The sequence below is a fragment of the Adiantum capillus-veneris genome, chromosome 6 (genome assembly GCF_014529385.1).
Source record: "Adiantum capillus-veneris isolate H3 chromosome 6, ASM1452938v2, whole genome shotgun sequence".
Taxonomy (NCBI): domain Eukaryota; kingdom Viridiplantae; phylum Streptophyta; class Polypodiopsida; order Polypodiales; family Pteridaceae; genus Adiantum; species Adiantum capillus-veneris.
In genome coordinates, this window is record NC_140936.1 from 32,863,118 (window position 1) to 32,871,647 (window position 8,530).

An 8,530-nucleotide genomic window follows, 5' to 3' on the forward strand; every position below is an offset into this window, starting at 1 on the left:
AAGAACGTGGTAGTATTTAAATAACAAAGTATCATGTGTGAGTGCGGGGGTGGTAAGTGGCGATTGACTAAGGTTGTCAATCATGGATGTGTCTCAACAATATCTTGCAGCTATGAAGCTTTTCTCATGGGCATCAAATGAAGCCACTCAAGGAGAGATAGAGAAGAGGAGGAAAGGGTAGCTAGTTTGCACTGCTCAACAATAGCTCGTAGCTATGAAGCTCACAAGTTGTAGCCCAAGATCTTCAAATCATGGAACTGATAGCAGGGTAGCTAGAATTGAACAAACTTACACCTACATGTCCATCTTTTCTTAGATAGGCCTATCCTCTCGGGAAACAAGGTAGTGGACCTTGGGCTGCAAGATATGCCAGTCAACGATCGCGGGTGCTTTGTGGCACCAACTTAGCTTTGCAAAGTGCATGTGAGAGACTCTCTCTCTCTCTCTAAAATGGAACTTAGGGAAACATGAGACATTTGTTGCTAAACCTAAAAATATCATGCTATCAAGTTGTCTATGTTGTGAAGCTTGACTTCAGCTCGTGCTAGGTTCTGTTACATCAGATTTCATGCTCACTTCCCTCAAACATTTGGCAATCGTGTGTTGATCAACAACTCATCAACAACAATACCAAAAGTTTTTCTAATGTGCTCGCACATCACCGTGAGGTCTTGCAAAGCATCTTTAAGCAAATAAACACATCCTTTGATGGGATAATGGTTAAGTATTTGGGTGCTTGCCCCTTGTGTAGGTGTAGGTGATTGGCTATGCCAATCACACACTCTTTTTGCATGGGGGGTTTTAACTCTATGTATACCAGAAGGTAGTGTCTTCTCAAGTGCTTGTGTGTAGGCGTAGTGGTAACGCTACACCCTACTATTGTTCCGCTACTGAGGGTCAATGCATGTAAGCCCCACATTGACTTTCATTTTGGACAACTGGTAACTACTTGATTAGGTTGACTAAATATTGGTTGTGGTCTGCTTGAGGTTTACTTACCATGATGGCAAGCAGCCTTAAATATAACCAAATCCCTTTGGTGGGTCACATGTTTGAATTCGACAATTTTCTTAAGAATGGGAAAAATTGCATCCACATGCGGGGTCTTGATTCAAGATATATGAGAGAGAGATGCCAAGTGTATGATCATCGCCACAAGAGAAAGTAGAAGCACATGGGTCATTGTCCAAACCCAAATCTATCACCGTACCCCTCTACACTCTCTACACCACTATAGACTTACCCTCATGTCGTATCACAAAAATTTGCATGCTCTCTCTCTCTCTCTCTCTCTCTCTCTCTCTCTCTCTCTTTGTCTCTCGTGCTCAACAAGTCCTACCAATTGGGCATTGCATGGAGCCATGGCACATGTGACTATAGGAGCTACGCAAAGGGGGGATCTAAAGCACATAGAGGAGCCTATACTAAGGTCAAAATGCCGATTGGTATCAAGGTAAGATGCTGCTCATGTGTGGAACGTAAGAAAGGGTGCATGGAGAGCTTGGACTCTCCAACTTCTTGCCCTTCAGCCTAGATCTATGCGAAGGTGGTGGTCCACCTGATCATACCCTCTCTCTCTCTCTCTCTCTCTCTCTCTCTCTCTCTCTCTCTCTCTCTCACACACACACACACACACACACACCATGTGGCCAAGCTACATAAAAAACTTTTCGAAGCAAGGAGAAATTTCCACATTGGGAGGGGGGGATTCCTTCTCCCTTTGCATGAGAAAATATACCTCCATGAACCAAAATAATGGGTGCCTCAGCTTACAATTGCATCGCTTTCACATTCAAGAGAAAAGGAAAAAAGATGCCTTGATATAGGGAGTAAATGTTAGCTCAAAATTTCATAGATGGGATATAATAGAGTATTTGTCTTTTTATGGGGGATACATTAAGATACTACAAATTAGATGACACAATAGTGCAAAAACGAACGTGTATGAAGTACAAATCAAATATTGTTTGTTAAGGACACTACATCTTATATATTGCATCAAATATTTGTCGCTTAAGTTACAAAAATTAATTTGTGAGAACCTGTCGTGAAGTGTCCCAATTTAAAAGACGATAGGGTTTGCATGTTGAATATGGCACTCTTATACAACCAAGTAGCTGGATCGCCCCCCCCCCCCCCCCCAAGTAGCTGGCCTTTAGGGTGTCCACACTTCTCCGAGCTCTGTGCGTTTCTCTGCAACCCTAATTCAAACAATGATCGAACACAATTGCATTGTATGGGAGTCACATATAGATGAAAAGTTGGATACAATTTACATTAGGTTGTTTGATCCCTATTTCTTTTTCAATCTTAGACTCATGGTCTTAAAGCAAGAGCTTGGATTGATTCGTCATTACAAAATTTACTTAAGTTAGATCCAAAACATAGATTTAAGAGAAGTAGATCGAGCTCCAACTCAATATCTTGGACCTGTCGAATAGCACAACTAAGAGTGTTATGTAAATATATTCCAAAACCTTTTTGACAATGATATTACTATTGAAATCTTTTTGATTGAAAAGTTACAAAATCTTTTTTGGTTTGAAATATCTCTCTTTGTTGATGTGCTTTTGTATAATCTCTCTCTCTCTCTCTCTCTCTCTCTCTCTCATTCATTCATTGAAAGTAGAGGGAGAAAGGACAAGATGTGGAAGTAAAACAGGTTTAATGTAGCAAAAGTAACAATCCATATGGAACATTTACAAGCATAAGTGATAATGCACGACACAAATGCACGACAATCTTCTCCCTCCCTCCCTCTCCCTCCCTCTCTCTCTCTCTCTCTCTCTACATTGAGTGGAATAAATCGGCATTTGAATATATGTAAACAAGTATCAATAGATTAATTTAATTTGTGTCATGGTAAGAGGGAGTGAGACCCACCGGTAGGCAGTCACTGATATGGACAGAGTATAGATCATCTCAGACACGGGGAGGCACACTTGTGTTTATTGATTGTTGGTTACAAATTTATATTATAGGTGGTGTGACGTGTCAAGAGCCTATTGGTCTTACACACACGTTCCTACATGTAGCTAGGGATGATGGCGGTCACAGAGCCAGACCCACCTGCCATCAGGGAATTGATCCTTCATGAGCCCAGACATGTTGTACATCTTGTACTTATCGTGGTAGCACCCCTCCTGCTGCATCAGCCCCTTCACCCATATCCTTGCCGTTGCTACCGATGCCACAGGACCCATATCTCCAGGTCTAGGATCCACATCCCTAACCATCTGGTCCCTAGAATGGTTAAGCTGCACGATTCCCTCAGCAGCTCGTTGATAAAGCTGCTCAGATATGGAACAGGCAGGCCTTGTGATTGTGCTAGGGGTGCACCCACCCTCAACCCCACCGCCAGAACCCGCAGCACATTCTGCAAGTAGGGCATTATGCTCCTCACAGCCCCCTCGCCCACCTTCATCCCCATCCCAGCTTGTTCTGGCACATGCGGCATTGGCTCGCTCTCGCACATGAATCTCAATCTGTACTTGCGCACGCCTGGCACCAGCTTGCATACCAGGTGCCTTGATATCTCATCCTCGAATATGAAAAACTTAGGAATGTCACTGGTGGCCTCTGTAGAGCTGGCATTGCGAAGCTCTCCGAGGATTCTCCTAACCTCTGGCAGCAACCTCTTCTTCTGCTCGTTCAAATTCTCTACCCCTCTCTTGATATCTCTCGCCATGTCATGCACTTCTGCCTCCAAGCTGGTTACCTTAGTTGTCAGCATCTCCATTTTCGAGCCAAGCATCTCCACTTGCGATCCAATACGGTACATGTTCGCATCCCTTTTTCCCAAGAAAGAGTTTGCACGTCGTAGCTGGAAGTTACCCACACGTGTCTCAGATATAGTCTGTGAATCACCGGTAGCTGGGCTTTGGCTTGAAGATGCATAGCTAGCTCTGTGCCCCTCAACACCTAAACATTTGCTCAACTCCTCCAACTGTGTGAACCTCTCCTCCATGATGCTTAAATAATACTTCTTGCCTAAAAGGCTTACCACCTCAACGCATTCTTCATTTAAATTTGAAGCCTTCAGTGCTCCCCAAGTATGTGTTGTTCTCTCTATCTCGCTAAGCACATCAGAATTTCGGATCTTGCCTCGCAAATGCTCAATGGTGGCAAACTCCTTTCCTTTAAGCTGTGGTAAAGTTAATTTCTCTAAACAAGATGCCCGTAATGCTGCTTCTACTAGCTCTACTCCCCCCCAACATCCGGAGTCTCTTTGTAGGTCTCGCACACCACTTATGACATTGTTGATGAATGTGAAAACATCCTCCTCATCCTTTGATTCAGATGGGAACTTCACCATAATGTCAATGAAAGACAATGGCATGTCATTGAATTCGATGATGACCTCCATGCCGGCATCCACTATCTTGATCAGATCCCTTTCAAGTTGGTAGCAGGTAGGCTTGAACACATTCCGCAAGTGTACCTGGCCACACCAAAATATAGGCAATGACAACATTAGGAATTTGCTGCAAGTCACCAGAATAACTTGGGATCAAAGCACAACCATGATTACCTGAAGCCTTGGAAAAAGCCCAGGAGTGAAAAATGTGTGCTCTTCATCTTTACACATCAAACGGCGCCCTACAAAGCCAAGTTTCTCAACCCAATCATTAGTTCTGCCATGCATTAAATTAGCAGTCCATCTTCAAAGTGTTCTTTCGTCGTTCTCACTTAGTGTCGCTGGTATGAAGAGACCAATCCTGTCATCTTTGTTTACCTCAAAGCAAAGTTCTAGCTGTTTCATAATGCTGATAAGCTGCTCCACACACGTCAGTTTTTTATCACGCTGGTAGACCTCTTCAGTAGTTCTTTTCTTAGCTCGTTTGCCCTTTCCCTCTGGGCTAACAGAAGAGTATAATACACTTTCAAGAATCGCACTCATCTCTTCTCTTTTCCAAAACCCTTTGTGACTTTGAGTGAAGCTACTATTAGTTAAGCTCTTCGAAATTTGTGTGGTTTTCTGGAGTATCCCACCTATAAAGTCCTTGCAAAACAATTGCAAATTTAGCAGCACGATGTCACATTCCTTAAAGTAGACAATACTCCCAGTTTGATGCAGATGATCAATAATGACCTTTGTGATGTCTTTGATTGCTTTAGATGTTGTCATCGTCCTTGTTACAGGCCCCATGACAACTTTTTCGTCTATTAATAACTCCAGTGTGCTCTGTGGCACCCAAGCTTCATCAGGATATCGTCTTAATTGCTCTGCAATAAGCTTCTTTGCATCATCACACATCTTGTGAATGTCCTCACAGCTGCTTCGGATTCTCTCAGACTCACTTAGAATAGTGGTCACCACTTTAGACACATCATTATTGTTGCGACTGTCCAAAAAGAACATGGTATCCTGCTTATCAGCTATTAGGTTGAAGTCCCTTTGTACTTCATCCGTAAGATCCTTTGCTCGAGCCATCATGGCTTCTTGCTGATGTGTTTCTAGCTTGTCCAAATGAGTGAAGATGAAGATCGCACTTGGCTTTCCAGATGGAGAATTCTGCCTGGTACTAGAGGAGATGTACCGAAGCCAATATTTTAACTCTGCCAACAAGTCTTCTCTTGTTTTGCAAGTAGCTGGTGTGGTGCCAGTATTCTGATTCGAGATGATGCTGCAAACAACAAGGAACAAGGAGGGTCCTGGCTCATTGGGCATGAAGAGATCATGGAATGCATGAAATTCCTTCTGTCCAGCCAGGTCCCAAAACGAGATCTCTAGACCATAGTGGTTTACACGAGTCACTTCAATTCCTGTAGTCCTAGCTATTGATTACTCCTTCACCTAATATCATATAGCAGGAAATCTTAATTAGCACATTGTGCAATGCATAGACTACATGTGCTTATGTAGAAGAGTGTATGTTATCTTTGAAATAATCAAGCCCATTAATCAGGTTGAGATTCTTACTCCGATAGATTGAGGGAGGATCTGGCAGGCTATATTGAAATGGGATCGTGAAGATCTTTGTTGCAACACATTTACCATGTTTCTCCTCAGTGTTGTCTTTCCTGGCACAACACACAACCAGCTAGGTATTGTTAATGATTGTTTGGGAAACGTTATTGTGTATAGATAACATGTGAGGATGCAGTTTCTCTACGCATATGCTGTGTGAGGATGTTCTTGCCTATTGAAGAAGCAACTTGCAATCTAGTCTACAAAGCTGATGATGACTCTGATGCAATATATACTGTACGAACTTGCATACAATTGACGTACCTGCAAAGGGAAACCCACAAAAGAAGATGCGAATGCTGGAAGGCTTCACTCTTGGGAAATTTCGTAGCGCCCATTGTGCTCCGTTTTGATTTCTCTTGCATTGAACAGCATCAAGTCTCCGCCTCAATGCTTCGTTTCTCTCGTCATGAGCAAACTGGCCAGAACACCAAAGTTCCACACCTTGCAATGCTCCACCACTTGTTCTGTCTAGAAGCTGCATCAGTGCCTCATACACCTCAGGCACGTCTGCTCCAGGACTATTTAATATAGCCAGGTCATGCAGGGAGGTGTTGCTTTCAAGGAGTCTCAGGAATTTGACCAGCCACTCTGCTATCCTGTTGGACTTGTCAAGGCCACGGAGTATCAGAGTTTGTAGAGTGGGGCTATCTGATGCAAGGATTTGCGCATCTCGAGGAGAAATTAGTGGCCATCGGTGAACTTGGAGGGTTGTGATGGCTGAATGCCCTGGAAGTAGCAGAGCTTCAAAAGCAGACGGCCCGGCGCCTGAATCTTGATCTGTTTCCAAGGCCTTTTCGAGAAGCTGGTTGGGGCAATCTGCAGAGAGAGAGAGAATTTGCAGTGCCTTGTTCGAAAGAGCTGCCCTCACCAAAGCATTCATGCCAAATCGTCTCCTACCCTCGTCACTATATGGCACGGTTCTAGGCCAGAGGGGATCTAGGGCCCAAGTTTGGGGGTGTGAGGCGGTTTTAATCTCGGCCGTCGGATCATGCAGTGAACTAGAGGTGAACTCGAGGCAAAAATGGCGCTCCAAGTCATCCCTAGTTCACCTACCTCGCGGGGTGTGGGTCGAACCTGGAACGTCTCGGTTGTCACACGAATGCTCTACCACCACGCTAGCGCGCGTCGATGTCCATGTTGGCATGACACATGATCACACCTTAGTTTAGGCGCCCCTAGTTCACCCTCAGTTCACCCACCCCTAGCTTATCCGCCCCTAGTTCACCATTAGTTCACCCCTAGTTCACTTTGTGATCCGACGGCGGAGATTAAAGCCGCCTCGCGTCCCCAAATTTGGGCCCTAGATCCCCTCTGGCCTAGAATCGTGCCATATAGTGACGAGGGTCTCCTACAGTCCATCAGTTTTGCCGCCGTTTCAGTGGCTTCCATAAAGAGGGCAACTCGCTCGAATGGGTAAGGCCTCTGCCAGATGAGAGCGGATGGACAAGGCAAAGCGCGAGCGTGTCCAATAAAAACCAGTGCTGCAAGCTTTTTCTGTCAACGAGGCCGGATATTCAGTTTGCAGTCTCACAGGTCAGCAGATTTATGCATAGCCCAGGGTCTAAGCATTGGCAGGATGTGAAGAGGATTTTTCGCTATCTTAGTGGCACTTTACATCTTGGCTTGTTTTATCCCAAGGGGGGATCATTGCCGCCAGACTTACATGCTTTTTCGGACTCAGATTGGGCTTGTTGTTTTGACACGCGAGTGTCCACAAGTGGTTTTTGTTTCATGCTTGGCAGCTCATGTATATCATGGTTGAGCAAGAAGAAACGTACTGTGGCCACTTTGAGTTGTGAGGCTGAGTATAGGGTAGTCTCCACAGCTACGGTTGAGTGTGTATGGCTCAGACGCCTTATGGCTGATTTGGGTGTTGGATAGGACACTACCAACATTATATACACTGACAGTTAGAGTGCATTGACAGTTGCGAGGAACCCATTTTTTCATGCTCGCACAAAGCACATTGAGGTTCATTACCACTATGTCAGGGAGAGGCTCTCAGCAGGAGAGATCAGCTTGGCTTATGTGCCAACACAGGACAACCTTGCAAATCTTTTCACAAAGGCATTGTATCATGAGAAGCTTGAAGCTTTCCGCAAAGCTTTGGGCTTACTCCCCTTTGTGGACTGATCATGTCCTCAAGGCATGGCACTTCCCTTTACTCATGTGCCAGCTCTCGTTCACCGCATCACTCCAGGGGAGATTTGTTACCATATACATGTGGTAGTGATGTGTGTGAACACACTAGGACCACCGGGGCATTTTTTCCCTCTTTAGGAGGTTTTTACCCCCGTGCATTGTATATACGCCCATCACTCTAGGGCTATCTATTTTTTCATTGCACACTAAGTTATACACTCTCTATTGTGTGCCTTGAGCTTCCTTCATCTTCTCCAAGCTGTGTGCGTTTCTTTGCATCCCTAATTCCAACAACACCATCTCTATGCCTCTCTCTATTACTTCCAAAGTACAATTCCATCTTACCTCTTCTCTATATACATAAAATTCAGCATGTAAACCATTTCTAACCTCTACAAATTGAGAAATCTCATC

The 8,530-nt window shown here is 44.4% G+C and overlaps 1 pseudogene across 1 annotated transcript; it reads right to left on the reverse strand.

Moving 5' to 3' along the window:
* Positions 1-2,797: 2,797 nt before the first annotated feature.
* Positions 2,798-6,024, reverse strand: LOC147455324 (protein TORNADO 1-like; annotated as a pseudogene). The gene is made up of 4 exons (XR_015188340.1): positions 5,924-6,024; positions 4,690-5,797; positions 4,532-4,599; positions 2,798-4,441 (listed from the first exon to the last, which is right to left on the reverse strand). The product of XR_015188340.1 is annotated as a protein TORNADO 1-like (transcript).
* Between the last annotated feature and the right edge of the window lie 2,506 nt (positions 6,025-8,530).